Raw genomic sequence first — 19,286 nt, forward strand, 5'->3', positions numbered from 1 at the left:
ACCGGTAATATCAAAAAAAGCTGTTCACACAGGCGAGGACGTTACGGAATTTTTCCAGAAAAGACCGTTCACACATCCAGTCCAAAATAGCTGTAAATTCTGACATCATTAACCAGAAATGAGCTCTAAACGGCTGCGCTTGTATTTGTAAACATTTGACGACATTATAAACTCTGTGGATGTTTAGAAATGTAATTAATGCATTACGTGTGTACAACTACGGTGAAAACATATAGAGAAACACTTTCACATGTCGAGATGTGCATGATGTGTGTGTGTGCTGGCGCTCACGGGCTGTTTCATGGGCACACGCAAAGCTTATCATAAGCATCTTATCGATAATTATTTACACGGTTGGCATTAAGAGGAACATATAAGTGTTATTTGACTAACTTCTAGCAGCTAAATGTGTCTGTGAAAATATTCAAAGGCTTTTATTCTCATAAACTGTGCGGACGTGATTGTGTCTGACTGTTCTGATTGGCTAAAGTAGACATCTCACGTCAGCACGTTCTAGACGTGCACGTGCTCTTTCCGGCAATCTTCCTTCTGCGTTTACACAGCGCAGCATTACGGCAATTTACCGGTAATCTTACAACTTCTCTTTCAGGAAAATAGCCAGAATGAATTTACTGGTATTTACAAAAAGGGCCTGTTCACACATACACACCTTTCCGGGAAAATTGCTGGTAAATTTCCGGAAAGGTCTGTATGTATGAAAGGGGCTATTGTATCTAAGTTATTAAGGATGAATACGACATGCAAGATTTGCTCATAGCAAGTTTCTAAAGAGATTCATAATGCAACATTTCAGCCAAACAATCCTAAGAAAATGAATACAAAATTCAGCACTGTTCACGAACAAGAACGCAATCATGAGTTCATTACGTGTTTTCAAAAGCAGATTCACAATGCAACTTTAGCTGAAGTTTCTGAAGATGAATTTATAATGCAACATTCAGCTTAACAAGAATAAAAACTAATTCAAAATGCACCAAAATATTAACCAGCATAACTCTCCCTACATGGAGATGGACACAACATGAAGCGCTGTATTTTTGAAAGTTTGCTCACAGCATCTTCAGAAAATTAATACAACATATAACATCGTATGTAATGCTGAATTCATAAAAACAGATTGATAATGAACCAGTTTAGCCTACATTTCTGAAGACAGAATCAAAGTGCAGCATTGTATCTTCGCACATTTCTAAAGACTTTCTTCAGTCTGATTTCAGGCTCAAATTTCACAGGAGCCCATGTTCTGTTTCCCGACATGCTATCTGGCCCATTTTACATCTCAAGGACGTGTAGCGTGTGTCACAAAACCCCAGCGTGGGGAAAAAGCCCTGTTAAACCCACAGAAAAGGTGGATGCGGAATGAAGCATCTGCGCCTCCGAGCCCCGCCAGCGCCGCTGATGAGACAGTTACAAGTTTACAACATCTGCCTACTAATGTTTGATCAGTGATAAAATATGCCAAGGTGACAACATCATGCTGCCCTGCATTTGTGAGCCGAGGGCCTATTAAAATTTCAGCGGCCCGAGAGTAGAGCCCTGATGGACCCCTCGCTCCCCGAGCACTGCGCAGGATTGAGGCGACTTCAGCACATGTCAGAAACGATATCCGGTCACGTTTGTTGTGCGAGTAACCCTTTGCTGACGTGCTGAGAGTCCCACTCTGGAACAAAGGAAAGCTCATCCCACAGAAGAACACCGTAAAAACAGCTAGCAGCTTCACATGCTTTGACATTCATGTTTTTAGATTTTTTTGTTCCATCATATGTGTGCAGAAATATCTCAAACATGCTCAGTGAACATTCTTGTTTATCTGGAAAACGATGCTGAAGTCAGAAATTCTGTGTGTTACTTGCCAGAATGGCTGTCTTTGTTTTGGTCATTAAACCCGCCCAATGCCAGTTTAGCCAATTATAATTCAGCAACCCAGGTTGCCAGATGGTGGAAAACAGCGTATTTCATTAATTCAGTCAGGAAGGCTCTCAAAGTGTGACTCTCGAAGACTCTGAAATGAGACGCAGATTCAGAGTTCCACATGAGCTGGTTTTAATTAACAAATAATATAAATATTGCGTAAACGTAAACATTAGGTGAGCAGGTCACATTGCTAGGATACATTCTGCTAGGTACATTATACTGCCTTCCTGTACTGTATATTATTAAGACACTATCACTTTATCAAAATTATTCTGCACTATATACTGTTTTTATTATACTGTATTTTTGCACTATATAGTGTTTTATATCTATAAACTCTTTTTGTTTTTTTACTTATTTTACTAAATTTCATGTATAATTGTATTTATTATCATTTATTTTCTTAAATTCTGCTTTCTGTTTTAATATTAAATGTGAGGCACCTAGAGTAACGCATGTTCAATTCTCTTTATGCATGCAAAATTATTATTGCTTTGAGTATTGTAACTAAAAACTTAATTTATTAAATAAAAGAAATAGTTTTTAACTTTTATTGAGTGTTTACAATGCAAATATATTTAGATCCACTTGTTTTGTAAAGAAAGCAAGCCTACCATATAATATATCTACTAAAGGACAGGAAATATTAGTTTACAAACTGCATTGTAAATAAATCAAGACTTTCATATTAGTCGATATCATTGCTTTATTTTAAACTGAATAAATAAAAATTTACACACATTTACAGAAGCAAATACAGTAAAGACTCAGTAAAGGGCTGCAGGAATCTGCACGCACAGATTTCATGTGCCTAGTGATGAGCAATTTGTCTGTTTGCAGCAGAAGAAACAGGACAGAAATGTAAACACAGCCATTCAGAAGCACAGAATAGAGCACTCACTGCACTCCAGCACACTTCTGAGCTTTATAATCTAATGAACACATATTAAAGCTCAATAAAATGATTAAATGTAGAAGCTGAATCACTGATATGTGTTTGGTATGTTTCAGTTCTGAAGTTCAGTTTCAGACGCTTTATTCTCCAGATCTGAGCTGAACTATCTGCTGCTGCTGTCAGTAGTGTGGCAATAAATGTGCAGTAAAACTCACAATTTTAGCATTTAACACTGAATAAAGCACATGAGGCGTACCTGAGCGGATCATGGTCAGTTTTCTGTTGTTCAGCTGCAATAGAAGCCATTTTTGTTGAATACATTTCAGGTGTTGGATAGGACAAAAACTCCTTTTAACATAGAAAATATTCATATATAATTCATATAATATAATCATATAATTCATATATAATTCCTTCTGCCTCGTGCCATTACTTTTATTTATAACACAGTTTAAATCTGCCTTAAATGAGCCTTTAGACTCGACAGCCAAGCTCGCTGCTGTTGGCGTTATCAATCTGGCAACCTGCACTTGCCTGTGTTTTCTGTTATTTTCCTGACTTCTCTATAAATTATTTCTTATATAACATGATTTCAAACAGCTAAAACTGCAGTCACTTTCTATAGTCTCATTATGCAATTCACAACCATCAATAAACACACAAAATAAGGAAAGGCTGTTTTTACAGCGCAGCTTCAGGTTGTCCTGCGTGACTCTGGCCATTAGAACAAAAGGCTGCTGCGTGGAGGACTGTTGCGTTGTTTTGTCAGCCGTTCCCAGGTCTCCTTTGTTGCGTATCGCGGATGCCAAACCCATTCTCCAACCAAATGTCATCTGTCAGCGCGCGGCTCATCAGTTCAGCAAGGTGCATCAAGCGGAGACGCCTCTCGGGTGCCAGTGCCAGAAAACATATTGCGTTTGCTGAAAAAGCACTATGAGAAGATGCTGGCTGGCCAGATGTGATGCCAACATCTATATCAGACTCACTGTAGTTAATGTGCAGCTGGATCTGCGTGCCAATGTACTTATTTTAAATCAATTTTATTATTGATACTCCTGTATTTATGGTCTATAGCTGGCTCCTCATGCAGCCGGATCTGTTTATAAAAGACTGATGTGTCGATCAGTCTGAAAAGGCAAACACTACATCTGATCTGAAGGACTGCTCTGGTGTAAACTCTTCTGAATCTTGCAAAGACACAATGTAGCAGTATTGGAAATTTACTAAGCACAACTGTACATTTTACATTTGTCTTCAAAATCTTGATAGTACACAATGGAAAAAATCTTGTTTATATACAGTGTTACATTGATTTTACTTTTTAAAATCACACTAAACTACAATGTTAGATTTTTAAAATCACACTAAACTTCAATGTTAGATTTTTAAAATCGCACTAAACTACAATGTCACTTTTAAAATCGCACTAAACTACAATGTCACTTTTAAAATCGCACTAAACTACAATGTTTCACTTTTAAAATCACACTAAACTACAATGTTACACTTATAAAATCAAACTAAACTCTTAAATTTTTAAAATCACACTAAACTACATAGTTACTTTTTAAAATCACACAAATTTACAACGTTACTTTTTAAAATCGCACTAAACAACGTTATACTTTTAAAATTACACTAAACTACACTGTTACTTTTTAAAATCACACTAAACTACAATGTTTTACTTTTAAAATCACACTAAACTACAATGTTTCACTTTTAAAATCACACTAAACTACAATGTTACACTTATAAAATCAAACTAAACTCTTAAATTTTTAAAATCACACTAAACTACATAGTTACTTTTTAAAATCACACAAATTTACAACATTACTTTTTAAAATCACACAAATTTACAACATTACTTTTTAAAATCACACAAATTTACAACATTACTTTTTAAAATCACACAAATTTACAACATTACTTTTTAAAATCACACAAATTTACAACATTACTTTTTAAAATCACACAAATTTACAACGTTACTTTTAAAAATCACACAAATTTACAACGTTACTTTTTAAAATCGCACTAAACAACGTTATATTTTTAAAATTACACTAAACTACACTGTTACTTTTTAAAATCACACTAAACTACAATGTTTTACTTTTAAAATCACACTAAACTACAATGTTTCACTTTTAAAATCACACTAAACTACAGTGTTTCACTTTTAAAATCACACTAAACTACAATGTTTCACTTTTAAAATCGCACAAAACTACAATGTTTCACTTTTAAAATCGCACTAAACTACAATGTTTCATTTTTAAAATCACACTAAACTACAGTGTTTCACTTTTAAAATCACACTAAACTACAGTGTTTCACTTTTAAAATCACACTAAACTACAATGTTTCACTTTTAAAATCGCACAAAACTACAATGTTTCACTTTTAAAATCGCACTAAACTACAATGTTTCATTTTTAAAATCACACTAAACTACAGTGTTTCACTTTTAAAATCACACTAAACTACAGTGTTTCACTTTTAAAATCACACTAAACTACAGTGTTTCACTTTTAAAATCACACTAAACTACAATGTTACTACAATGTTTCACTTTTAAAATCACACTAAACTACAGTGTTTCACTTTTAAAATCACACTAAACTACAATGTTTCACTTTTAAAATCACACAAAACTACAATGTTTCACTTTTAAAATCGCACTAAACTACAATGTTTCACTTTTAAAATCACACTAAACTACAGTGTTTCACTTTTAAAATCACACTAAACTACAGTGTTTCACTTTTAAAATCACACTAAACTACAATGTTTCACTTTTAAAATCACACTAAACTACAGTGTTTCACTTTTAAAATCACACTAAACTACAATGTTTCACTTTTAAAATCGCACAAAACTACAATGTTTCACTTTTAAAATCGCACTAAAATACAATGTTTCACTTTTAAAATCACACTAAACTACAGTGTTTCACTTTTAAAATCGCACTAAACTACATAGTTACTTTTTAAAATCACACTAAACTACAGTGTTTCACTTTTAAAATCACACTAAACTACAATGTTAACTTTTAAAATCGCACTAAACTACAATGTTTCACTTTTAAAATCACACTAAACTACAATGTTACTTTTTAAAATCACACTAAACTACAATGTTTCACTTTTAAAATCACACTAAACTACAATGTTACACTTTTAAAATCACACCTAAACTGTTACATTTTTTAAAATCACACTAAACTACAATGTTTCACTTTTAAAATCACACTAAACTACAATGTTTCACTTTTAAAATCACACTAAACTACAATGTTACTTTTTAAAATCACACTAAACTACAATGTTTCACTTTTAAAATCACACTAAACTACAATGTTTCACTTTTAAAATCACACTAAACTACAATGTTACTTTTTAAAATCACACTAAACTACAATGTTTCACTTTTAAAATCACACTAAACTACAATGTTTCACTTTTAAAATCACACTAAACTACAATGTTTCACTTTTAAAATCACACCTAAACTGTTACATTTTTTTTAAATCACACTAAACTACAATGTTACTTTTTAAAATCACACTAAAGTACAATGTTACACTTTTAAAATCGCACCTAAACTGTTACATTTATCAAATCACATTAAACTACATGGGTTTGAGTTTGGAATGTTGCTAAGCTACACTGTTACACTTTGGAATTCGCATTTCTGTTTAGAGCTGATCACGTGGACTGTTGTAGTTTGTCGTAGAGATGATGATGATGAAGATGATGATGATGTGTTCCGACTCTCGCTGGGTTTGATGGACCCAGATAAAGATGGCGCGTCTGCTCTGCTTATCTTCAGCACATGGAGAGCGAGAGCCAGGCCTTTTGTTTGTCCCTGTTTGTAAGAGAGGAGCAGTCTCTAAATAATTCAACGCGAGTAAGAATCAGCATATCTTAGCGAATGCTTAATGTGCCAGATGCATGCGAGGGACAGGCTCATTTCAATTAGGCCTATTGTTACCGACAATGAGGTGACAAATTCATTTCATTACCAGGCCAGACAGTCCACGTCTCTGCTTTTGTACCTGGCTTGTATGTTTACCTTGGCTTATTTTTTTCCCTCCTTGACATGTTTTTTTTTTGTGTGTGGTTTTCTCCACCCACTGGCATCTCCCGGAGTGTTTTGTTTCCGCCGGTCACTGCAGGACGGGTGTTTGGCGAGCTATGTGTTACCTGAGATCTCTCCGGTCAGCTCTGTATCTCTGGTTAATTGAATGGGCTGTAAATTAATCCGCTTTCGCGATGACTTTGATGCGACACCGTAGAGGCCGGTGACTGTGTTCATGTGCGTCTCCTCCAGCGCTAATAAAAGTGCTGCTAATCGCGCTGTATTACAAGAGGACACTGTATAGAGGGGGGTCATTAATTTTTCACACACTACTTGGAGCGCTAATGTTTCACGTCTTTTTGAATCGGCGTTTTGTCCCTCTTGTTCGTGAGCTTGGTAGGTTTCCATTCGCTCAATCAGGCTTTATTAGGGACACAAAATCTGCTGTGCACTGCTAATTATTTATAGGACGTATAATCTGAGGAAAAACAAACACGCTAATATATATATAGACGTTAATTATTTAGACACTTTTTAGTAAATGTGATGTGTAAAGTGACTAGTGATGTTGCTTAATTATCTAAAACACTACAAATTAATCATAAGAACAATTATTTTAATAGTTTAGGGGGTTATTGTGCTCACTGGCCTCCACTGTACAGATGTTGTGTTTGAGAGTTTATTTGTCAGGTGTGTGTCCTCCTCAAGCGTCTCCCGTGTGTAGCACTAGTGTCCTTCACATCTCCTCTTCCTCCTTCTGTTGTGTTCTGATGTGATTTCTGACTGTGGTAGCTGTGGAATAACTCTAATCATTCAGTGGAGTGATATGGAGCTGTAATGTGTTCTAAAACTGCTGGAACTACTTTAGCTGTGAGTTTATCTGACAATTAACCCAATGCCTGAGAGTGACCATCAGCCAATCATAATCCAGCATTAATCAGACCTGTAGTTTATTGCTGTAAAAAAAAAAAAAAAAAAAATGAATGATAAAAATAACAATATAATAATAATAATAATAATAATAATAATAAATAAAAAAAAAGATTTTTTTTTATTAAATTTATTCAATTGATTGTATTATATTATACTGATTTTTTAAGGATCATGTGAGACTGAAGACTGGAGAAATGATCTGAAAATAAGCTTTCTGAGACAAAAAAAATGAAAATAGATTTAGCTGTAAATACACATATAAACAATACTTTCAACTAAAATAATTCACTTAGTACTGTTTACATTTTGATCTGAATCAGTGACAAATAATAAATAAATCGAATAATTTAAAAAATCTAAATTAAATAAATTAAAATAAAATGAATGATACACACGTGTGTAAATAATAATAATAATAATAATAATAATAATAGTAATAATAACAATTATAATAAATAAACTAATATAAAAAATAAATTATTTAAACACCAAAATAAAACAAAACATCATAAATAAATAAATAAATAAATAAATAAATAAATAAATAAATAAATAAATAATTAAATTTATTTTATAAAAAACTCCACCACACAGGCTAGTTTTTTTATTTATTTTTTTATTTGAATTTAATTAATGTATTAAAATATAATTTAAATAAAATACATTTTAAATAAACATGTTAAAATTAATTTGAATTAAATACTAGCGTGTGTGGCAGAATTAATTAATGAATGAACTAATTAATTATTCTGCCACACAGGCTAGTATCTAAATCAATTGAATTAAAATATTTATAAAAAATTAGTTAAAGCATCAAAAATAAATAAATAAATAAATTCTGCCACACAGCCTAGTATTTTAGTTTAATTTTAATTTAATTTAAAATATAAGGCAAATAAAATATGAATTCATAAATTTAATGAAATAAATAAATAAATAAATAAATAAATAAATAAATAAATAAATTTATAATTCTGCCACACAGGTTAGTATTTTAATTCAATTGAATTTAAATATTTTTTAAATAATACAAAATAAAAAAGCATAAATAAATAAATAAATGAATAAATGAATGAATGAATGAATTAATGAATGCATACATACATACATACATAATTCTGCCACACAAGCTAGTATTTTAATTCAATTAAATTTAAATATTTATAAATAATATAAATTAAAAAAGCATAAATAATTAATTTAATTATTAATTAATTAATTGATTAATTAAATGATTAATTCTGCCACACACACAGCAAAATATGGGGACCCAAAACAACTCTATGGGTGTTAATTTCAACACTTTGAAAGTGTCTCATGGGGTCCACTCAAAACAGACTTAAATCAACACTTTCAAAAGGGTTGGCACATTGACACTGAAGTAAGGGTTAATTTTAACTCAGGGCAGAGTTAAAAAATGTAACTATATTTAACACCACCTGGTGTAATATATTGTTATTTTATTCAACTCTCTTGAGTGTAAATATGGTAAAAAAGGTCAAATAGACTGTAAATTACAAAATAAAAAACATTTTATTTGAAAACATTCACAACTTCAACAATTCATTCAATTTTTAAAATGGAACAATGTCAAATATGCTTTAAATGTTTTATTAGTAAAGACAATATCAACAAAATATGATGTCCAAACTTGATGTTTCATCAGAGCAATTTGAAAGTTCAATATATCGTCACTCATAGTTTTCTTCTGAACTCATAGTTTTCTTCTGAACTCATAGTTTTCTTCTGAAATTACATTTTAAACAACTTGGCGTGCAAATCTTTCACTTCTGGTGTTTCCTTGGTCCTCCATATCAAACACAGCAGTTTAAATGAAGGTATAAATGCTGTAAACTTGTGTGAAAACAAACTGGAGCTAGGAAATCTCATCAAGCATGTCCTGTGAAAGATGTGCTTCCCAGCCACAGGATGACCTTTTTATCCATGACGATGTACAGTAGTAGCTGCTGATCGCTCGTCTGGTGGTTCCTGATGCACGGATATACTGTAGGGTGATGCTCATCTAAGAACTCTTCAAGACTCCAGCATGACTAAGAAAAATGTTTGAAAACAAATTGCAATTAAATTCTATGATATATTTAAAAGAACATTTAAAGTAAATAAAACATTCAAGAAATCTAAACTCACCTTTTGAAAATCTTCATGATGATCCACAACTTGACTCTCCCAGCTGGATGAGGTGACAGGATATAGAAAAGTAGAAAAAACACATACATCACTGTTGGATCTCCAAAAACAAGTAGGTTAACCACTATGACTAGAACTGGAAAAACAGGCACCTGTCTGTCCAGAATCCTCAATTTAACACAACAATTGGAGCAAAATTTAGAGGAGCTTAAAATCTTTTATATCATTTAGTGATGCTGACTTCCCCAAAATATTGGCCACAGTGTAAAAAATATTCATAAACTTACAGTTTTCTGTAAGCGTGTGCGTGCGTGTGTGTGTGTGTGTGTGTGTGTGTGCGTGTTTCTTTACCAGATTCAACTTGTTAGGCCCTTTCAGGTCCAGTATTGACGCCACCTTTCCTGGAGTCTAGCAGATGTTTCAGGTCCAAATATAATCTAAAATATTAGGATAAGCAGAAGAGAAAAAGTGCAGAGCAAAGAGCAAAACATTATTTAAGTAACAGTTCACCCACAATACAAAACTTATCACCTTCATGTCATTTGTTATTCTCTAATGCTCTAATACCCTCTCAGCTTATTGTGAAACAAATACAGAACTTAACTAACTTACTCAAACATACCTTCATTATTATCACCACATATGACCAAGAAGGTGTGCTTGGTCATTTCACCAACTCTGGAAATACACCATCCGTCTCTAATCAGCCACCGTCACAGGGTCTTGTGTTATTGTACAGAGAACTGTGGCTGTTAAAAAACAACAACACATTAGTATCTAACACATATGCATAACCTTCAGATAAAAAAGAGAGATGAACATCACAGTATGACTCACACATTTTCACATATCTTTTGATTCAGATGTTGATTATTGATAATAAATCTACAAATCAAACCTGTATCATCATTAGGCTGCTCAAATATGAATCAGTTAATTAATTTTACAGACAGGTGGCTGTTTACAACGCACTAATAAAACGGAAATGTTGTGTACAGTACATGCTAAGTTTAGCCTATAGTTTTAAGCACAATATCATGCGGGAGAAAAAGCTTGACTAAGATGTTCCTGACAACAGAAATAGCCTAACTTACTAACGTCAGACATCCCGAGTTGGGAAAAGTCATTTTCGGGGGATACAGAGTTGATTTGCGGGAGGTAGCGGGAGAGATGAGTACCTGAAGAGCAATGGGATGAGTTGCGCGCGACGTACCTGAAGAGCGGTGGGGGTGACTTGCGCGCGACGTACCTGAAGAGCTGAGAGGGATGCGGTGGAGAGGGGTGTGCAAAGTGTTTAATAACCGGGCGGGAGACGCGCGATTTCCGGGAGATTATCATTCATTTGCGGGCATCTACTTGGGCATTTGGGAGTCTCTGTGCATTTGCGGGAAAACGTTAACGTTAGTCCCGCAACTTCCGGGAGACTTCTGTAACGTTAAATGTCTGAGAAAGTGCAAACGCGGTCATTTAAAGACATTAATGTTAACATTCCGACTTTAATGGTTGTCAACACTTAATATAATTCAAGCGTACGTTATCACACGAGTCTAAGTTATGGACTAACGTTAACGGTATATGGACGGCCACGAATGAACAAGTTTAAAAGGGCCGCGGTGTTTAAAATAACCAAATTAACGTACACGAATAACAAACAATCATTTGTTTCAGTCAGGAAGCCTTTTACAAGTAAGCATATGTTCATTTACTCACCAGATATGTTTTAGAAACTCTCCAGAGCTTATGGAAACCGTCCTGTGTTGCCGTTAGCATCCGGGCAGAGTAAGTTAAGCAGGTCGCACACCAGAAGCGCCGCTCGGCGCCGCGACACGGCGCGTACATGACAGTTTAAAGTATCGCACACCAGACGCGCACATTCGAATGATATTTAACATGAAACTAATCAGATGGCGCTCTGTGGCGCGGCTGAAAAATGAACTGCGTCCTGAGCCGTCGCCGGGCGCCGCCGACAGCCGCCGACTTGCGGCGCCGGTGTGTGTATCCTGATAGAAACCTATGATTAGAATTCTAAAATACGTGGCGCTGCGCGGCGCAGTTCATTTTTCAGCCGCGCCACAGAGCGCCATCTGATTAGTTTCATGTTAAATATCATTCGAATGTGCGCGTCTGGTGTGTGATACCTTAAACTGTCATGTACGCGCCGTGTCGCGGCGCCGAGCGGCGCTTCTGGTGTGCGACCTGCTTTAGGCTAACGTTAGGCGGCTCCGGGGATTCCCTCGCTAGTTTGCTTGGAATTAAAGGAGAAGTGTCGATTTTATTTTACAGATGGGTAACAACGCACAAAATGGCATTAAGCGTGACAGAAATGTGTTGAACATGTACATTTGATGTTTTTATGCACTATGTATGCGTGAGCATATATAAAAACATTCTTGAAAAGAAGTCAATAGTAATGCAGTTAAGCTAGATACACAAACGACCATGAATGAACCGCAAAAGTTTAAAATTGTCACTCCATTCTAAAGTTATTAACTTAACAACATGTTTACAACTGTATTTCCTTAAAGAAAGTCAGTAAAATACCAACATTTAGGTAGTTTGACTCACCAGTTGCTGTTCTAAACCTCAGATGGAAAATGGCGTCTGGAAAATTCTTCAGTGACTGGGGCTGCATGAATTCCCGGATGTTGGAAATAACACCACCAAGTGTTGAAAAGATAACTCCTTGATTTCGCACTGAATAAAATCAATTCTAACTCTTATTATATTCATTTATCAAAATCTAACTCTTTAACGTCAACACTTTACTCTCAAATGCTTCAACACCGAGAATTTAACTCTGATGGATTTGCTGTGCAGGCTCATATTTATAGCTTAATTTTAAATTTTAATATTTATAAATAAAACAAAATACCAAAACATCAAATAAATCAATAACATATAAATAAATAAATTCTGACACATAGGTTAATGTTTTAATGTGATTTAATTTCATTTGAATGTATTTATTAATAAAAGAAAACATCAAAAATAAATATACAATAACTCTTACATACATTCATGCATACAGGCCTGTGTGTGTGAACGTGTGCCTGTATGTGTATGCACATGCATGCATTTTGTTTGTATTTTCTCCTGTATTTTTTTTTAATCCCCCTCTTGACTGACCTGTCTTTCTCCATGTCTTTGGCTCTTTCAGCACAGATTTGATCAGAAAAGCTCCTCATCTCCTCCGCTCTCTTTAATCCACTCTGGTAATCACTCCACAGCCAGAAAAACCACAGGACTTTTGATTCGCCCTGCTATTTATTAGCTTGAAGCATCTCGAAAGAATCTTTGATTAATTGGGGTTAGTCACCCCATATAACAAGGTCAAAGCTCTCGAGCTGCTGTGTTTTTTTTTTTTTTTTTTTTCATTTACATCAATTAGAAGCGGGAGCCGAGGGCTACACACCACCTCTCAGAATAAAATACAGGGAAAAGCTCTTGTGTGCGCTGGCCGGGACTTGTTTAAATATAACTCTAAGAGAGCGGTAATGAAGTTAATGCAAATGAGACATTCTCCTTTTTTCCCTGACACTTTCTTCTCTCTCCTACATTTCCTCAGATACTGAAAGCCAATTACAAGCCAGAAGGCGAAAGGGAAAAAGGGCCTTTGGAGAAACTAATAATGGCTGAAGTTTGCATGGATTGAAAATGAGATGAAAGCCGAGAAGCGGTCATTTGTCATCACACATTAATGCAGGATGACCGTACAGAAGATCATATTCTGGCCTGGAGACAGAAAGAAGGTTTGTCGTGGCTCTAAATGCAGATTTGAATGGATAAATATGTGAAAATGACCTGCTAAATATATTTAGACTACTAGAGAAAGTCTTTATTTGGTTAAATATGAAGATCTGTGTTGACCATAGTGGTATACATAGGAGGAAAAGAAGGTTTTTTATGGCTCTAAATGCAGATTGTTAATTGATAAGTGGCAAAATGACTTGCAAAAACTGATCAGAGTCTTATGAAAATGATTTATTATCATAAATATGAAGTTCTGCACTGGCATCAGGGGTCATATGAGGCAAAAGAAGATGTATTGTGGCAGTAAATGCATTTTTTTATGGAAAAGTGCCAAAATGACCAGCTAAAAATGATCAGAGTCTTATAAAAATGTTTTATTCTTATAAATATAAAGATCTGCATTGACATCAGTAGTTGCATGGTGAATAGAAGCTTTAAAGTGGCTCTAAATGCAGATTTTAATGCATAAGTGCAAACCTTATCTGCTAAAAATACACTTATGAAAATATCTGTGTTGACACCAGTGGCTATATGATGAAAAGAAGGTTTATCATGACACTAAATGTAGATGTTACAGGATATATGTGTGAAAATGACCTGCTAAAAATGTTTGGACTCTCATAAACATGCTTTATCCTGTAAAATATGAAGATCTGCATTGATATCAGTGGTTATAAGTGAAAAAGTAAGCTTCTTGCAGCTACAAATGCAGAATTTAATAGATATATGTGAATACTTCCTGCTAAAAATACACGTATAAAATCATCTGCATTGACATCAGTGATTATATGAGGAAAATGAGGTTTATAATGGCACTAAAGGCTAATTTTCTGATGGATATGTGTCAAAAACACCTGCTAAAATTATTAGATTCTCATAAAAGTGCTTTATTCTGTTAAATATAAAGATCTGTAATGTCATCAGTGATTGCATGATAAATAGGAGGTTTATCATGGCTCTAAATGCAGATTGAAATGCATAAGTGCAAACACTATCTGCTAAAAATACACTTATGAAAAATATCTGTGTAGACGTCAGTGGCTATATGAGGAAAAGAAGGTTTATTGTGGCGCTGATTGCATTGTTTTACTGATGAATATGTGCAAAATAGACCTGCAAAAAGAGTTGCACTCCTATAAAAATGCTTTATTCTCTTACATATAAAGTTCTGTAATGATGTCAGTGGTTATGTGAGGAAAATAAGGTTTCTTGTGGCTCTTAACGCTGAATATTGCTGGATATGTGCAAAAATCACCTGCTAAATATATTTGGAGTCTTACAAAAGTGCTTTATTCTGGTAAATATAGAGATCTGCGTTGCCATCAGGGGTTATATGACGAAAAGAAGGTTTATGGTAGCACTAAATGCAGATTTTAAAGGATATATGTGTGAAAATGACCTGCTAAATATATGTGGACTCTTATAAAATTCTTTATTCTGTTAAAAATAAAGATCTGCATTGATATCAGTGGTTTTATAAGGAATAGAAGGTTTATTGTAGCACTAAACTCAGACATTTTTGTGGATAAAGTGAAAATGGCCTGTTAAAAACAGTTTCATTCTCTTACATCATGCTTTATTCTTCTATGTATAGTTTTGTATTGTTATTGGTTGTTTTATGAGGCAAAAGAAGGTTTATTATGGCTCTAAATGCAGATTGTTGATTGATAAGTGGCAAAATGACCAGCTAAAAATGTTTGGAGTTTCAAAAAAATGAGTTATTATCATAAATATGACGTTCTGCACTGACATCAGTAATTATATGAGGAAAAGAAGTCTTTCTGTGACTTTAAATGATTTGAATGGATATATGCGAATGCTACCTGCTAAAATACACTTATAAAATCATCTGCATTGACATCAGTGATAGGATGAAAAAAAAATATTTATAATGGCACTAAATGCTAACTTTCTGATGGATCTGTGCCAAAAACTCTTATGAAAGTGCTTTATTCTGTTAAATATAAAGATCTGTATTGTCTTTTTATTTTTTAACTGGATAAGTGCAAACATGGCCTGCTAAAAATAACTGAAGGCTTATAAAAGTGATTTGCTCTCTTAAATATAAAGATCTGTGTTGATATCAGTAATTGCATAAAGAACATGGAGTCAATTTATATTGCTTTTGGGTTAATTTATTATTTTGACTATCAAAATGTTTCAATCAATCAATCAATCAATCAATCAATCAATCAATCAATCAATCAATCAGTCAGTTTTTCAACAAAATTATTATATATTTTATTATATTGAAAGTTTTATTTTTTAATTAAAACTATATAATTATAAGAATTATAATAAATTCTAAAAAAAAAATAATTGTTGTGTAAATGTGCAGTTAATTTTTGTACAATTTGCATAATAAAATAAAATAAAATAAAATAAAATAAAAAATAAAATAAAATGTTAAATTAAATTAAATTGAATTAAACATTTAATATTTAATATTATTATTTAATAATGTATTGGATATGATTGACCAAAATTATATTAATCCTGCATATTTAATGATCTTATTCTTAATGCAGTAATGCTAAAATAGCAGGAGCAGTGAGAGTGAAGAATAAGAAATAAATTGAGAGACAGAGTGTGTGTGTGTGTGTGTGTGTGTGTGTGTGTGTGTGTGTGTGTGTGTGTGTGTGAGAGAGAGAGAGAGAGAGAGAGAGAGAGAGAGAGAGAGATTTTCTGCATTTCAGACAGAGGGCGGCCTTGTGTTACTAACAGCTCATATCATCACCATCATCTTGGCTCCTCCCCCATATATGCAAATGAGCAGTAAACAAGCACAAGCTCCTTCAATCAGGAGCTGAACACATGATGATTATCACATATTTGCATCATAACTCTCATTATCCAATCAGAGCATCTGCTGATCTTGAACAGCTCCAGTTTTAGTTGCTTTATTGAGACACATATGAATATTGAAAGATGACAAGATGTGTAAAACTCATAAAACATGTCCAAAGCTGACCTTCACTGAGACATTCCTCTACTTCCATCAGCCTGTGTCTAATGCAGTGTTATATATGCAGAGATATTTAATTAATTTAATTTTATTAAATTATTAAATAATTTAATTTAATTTAATTTTTATTTTTTTTTTATTTTTTTATTTTTTATTTAATAGGGGACTAATGTAAACTGCTCATTTTAATTAAAATATTTTTATTTTATTTTATTTTATTTATGTAATTTTTTTAATGTGGTTAAATTTAAATAGATATAAGGAGACTGCTCCAAACTCCTTAATTAATTTATGTATTTAGTTTTTATTTAGAAGATTATTTCAAACTAATTGAATTTAATTTAATTTAATTTAATTTAAATGATTTTAATTTAATTTAATTTAATTTAATTTAATTTAATTTAATTTAATTTAATTTAATTTAATTTAATAGGGGACTTGTTTAAACTGCTTATTGATTTGATCAGTAAATGCCCTATGTAGTGTGCATGTGTCAAACACTGACCAGGTGTAATTGATATACAGCTCACCTGATTAGTAAGTGGCCTATGTAGTGTACATGTAACTTTTTATGTAGCGGATCTAGTCATTAAGTGTCCTATAGAGTGCATGTGGTATGACTATTCACTGACATTTATCTTGCTATACACAGTGGATCTGATCAGTAAGTGCCCTATTTAGTGTGTTTGTGTCAAACTCTAAATAGCCATCTTGACATTCAGTGGATCTGCACTGACTAGGTGTATTCATATACAGTGCATCTGGCCAGCAAGTGCCCTATATAGTGTGCATGTGTCAAATACTAACTATTCATCTTGGAATACAGTGGATCTGTTCAGAAAGTGCCCTATGTAGTGTTATAATGTTAAACACTGTCCATCTGTTTGTTCATTCATTTGTCAATTTATTCATTAATCAAACTAATTCATTAATCCATTCATCTGTCTATTCAGTCATCCATTCATGCCTCCTTCCGTCCATTCATCCTGTCATTATTCATTCATCCATCCATCCATCCATCCATCCATCCATCCATCCATCCATCCATCCATCCATCTATGCATCCATCCGTCCATCCGTCCATTCATTCACTCATCTGTCCGTCCATCCATCCATCCATCCATTCACTCATTCAACTCATTCATTGAATTAAGTTCATTCATTCATTCATTCATTCATTCATACATTTATTCGTTCGTTCGTTCATTCAATCATCTAGTCATCCATCCATTTACCCACTCATTCATTACTTAATTAATCTATTCATCCATCTGCCCATCCATCTAGTTATCCATCTATCAATTCATTAATTCATTTATTCAGTCATTCATTCATTCATTCATTCATTCGTGTAGTTATCCATCTAAACATCTATCTATTCATCCATCTATCCTTGCTGGTCAGTAAGTGCGCTTCGTAGTGTGCATGTGTCAAACACTAACTAGTCATCTTGATATACAGCAGATCTGGTCAGTAAGTGCCCTCTATAGTGCGCATGTGTCCAACACTGACTAGTCATCTTGATGTACAGCAGATCTGGTCAGTGAGTGCCCTCTATAGTGTGCATGTGTCCAACACTGACTAGTCATCTTGATATACAGCAGATCTGGTCAGTAAGTGCCCTATGTAGTGCATTGACCAGCAGACGGACAGACAGACGGACAGTAGTGCTGATAATGCAGCAGAAGCAGTGACCAGCACATCAGATACAGTGACAGCGCGCGGATCAACACATGTTCGGGGCGTAGATTATGACAGAGCGCCGTTATTTCCTGTCCTGCTACATTTTCAATTTCCTGCCCGGCACTTTAGTTTTATTACAGTGATAAGAGGATAAAATCAGCCGTATCCATGGAGACGACACTGACAACGGCTGTAGAGCAACACTGATAACAACACTGCAGAATAATAACAGATCTGTGTGTGTGTGTGTGTGTGTGTGTGTGTGAGAGAGACAACTAGCCTTTATCAATATTAATAATCAGAGGGTTAATATATATAATGAATTCCATAATATGATCATCATAATGACTGACATCACCATTTAAAGCATGGGTTATTATTAGTGTTCTGTGTTTTATATACGCATCTGTCCAAAACTCTTGCTGACAGATTCAGTCATTCATTTATTTTTCAGCTTAGTTCCTTTATTATTCAGAGGTCGCCTCTGCGGAATCAACCACCAACTTATCCAGCACATGTTTTACTCAGCGGATGCCCTTCCAGACACAACCCAACACTAGGAAACACCCATACACTCCTGCATTCACACTTCTACACTTAGGCCGATTTGGTTCATTAATTCCTGCATGTGTTTGGACGGTGGGGGAAACCAGAGCACCAGGAGGAAACCCACACCAACACGGGGAGAACATGCAAACTCCACACAGAAACACCAACTGATCCAGCCGGGGCTCAAACCAGCAACCTTTTTGCTGTGAAGCGATCGTGCTACCCACTGCGCTACAGTGACGCTATTTATTTATTTATTTATTTATTTATTTATTTATTTATTTACATTGTTATATTATATACTTTTTTACTTTTATTTTGCATTTATTATTTATTTATTTA

At 34.0% G+C, this 19,286-nt stretch overlaps 1 long non-coding RNA gene across 3 annotated transcripts; it reads right to left on the reverse strand.

The window, feature by feature from the left end:
• Positions 1-9,363: 9,363 nt before the first annotated feature.
• Positions 9,364-12,600, reverse strand: LOC137487867 (uncharacterized). 3 transcript variants are annotated; one of them, XR_012392590.1, is made up of 6 exons: positions 12,539-12,600; positions 11,708-11,809; positions 10,620-10,746; positions 10,349-10,434; positions 9,998-10,040; positions 9,364-9,900 (listed from the first exon to the last, which is right to left on the reverse strand). It is a non-coding gene; the product is annotated as an uncharacterized lncRNA (long non-coding RNA). The 3 variants fall into 3 exon arrangements; XR_012392589.1 differs by lacking the exon at positions 11,708-11,809 and having other exon boundaries at positions 12,563-12,600; XR_011006629.2 differs by lacking the exon at positions 12,539-12,600 and having other exon boundaries at positions 11,708-12,024.
• Positions 12,601-19,286: the final 6,686 nt, after the last annotated feature.

Source organism: Danio rerio, chromosome 16, assembly GCF_049306965.1.
Source record: "Danio rerio strain Tuebingen ecotype United States chromosome 16, GRCz12tu, whole genome shotgun sequence".
NCBI classification, from domain to species: domain Eukaryota; kingdom Metazoa; phylum Chordata; class Actinopteri; order Cypriniformes; family Danionidae; genus Danio; species Danio rerio.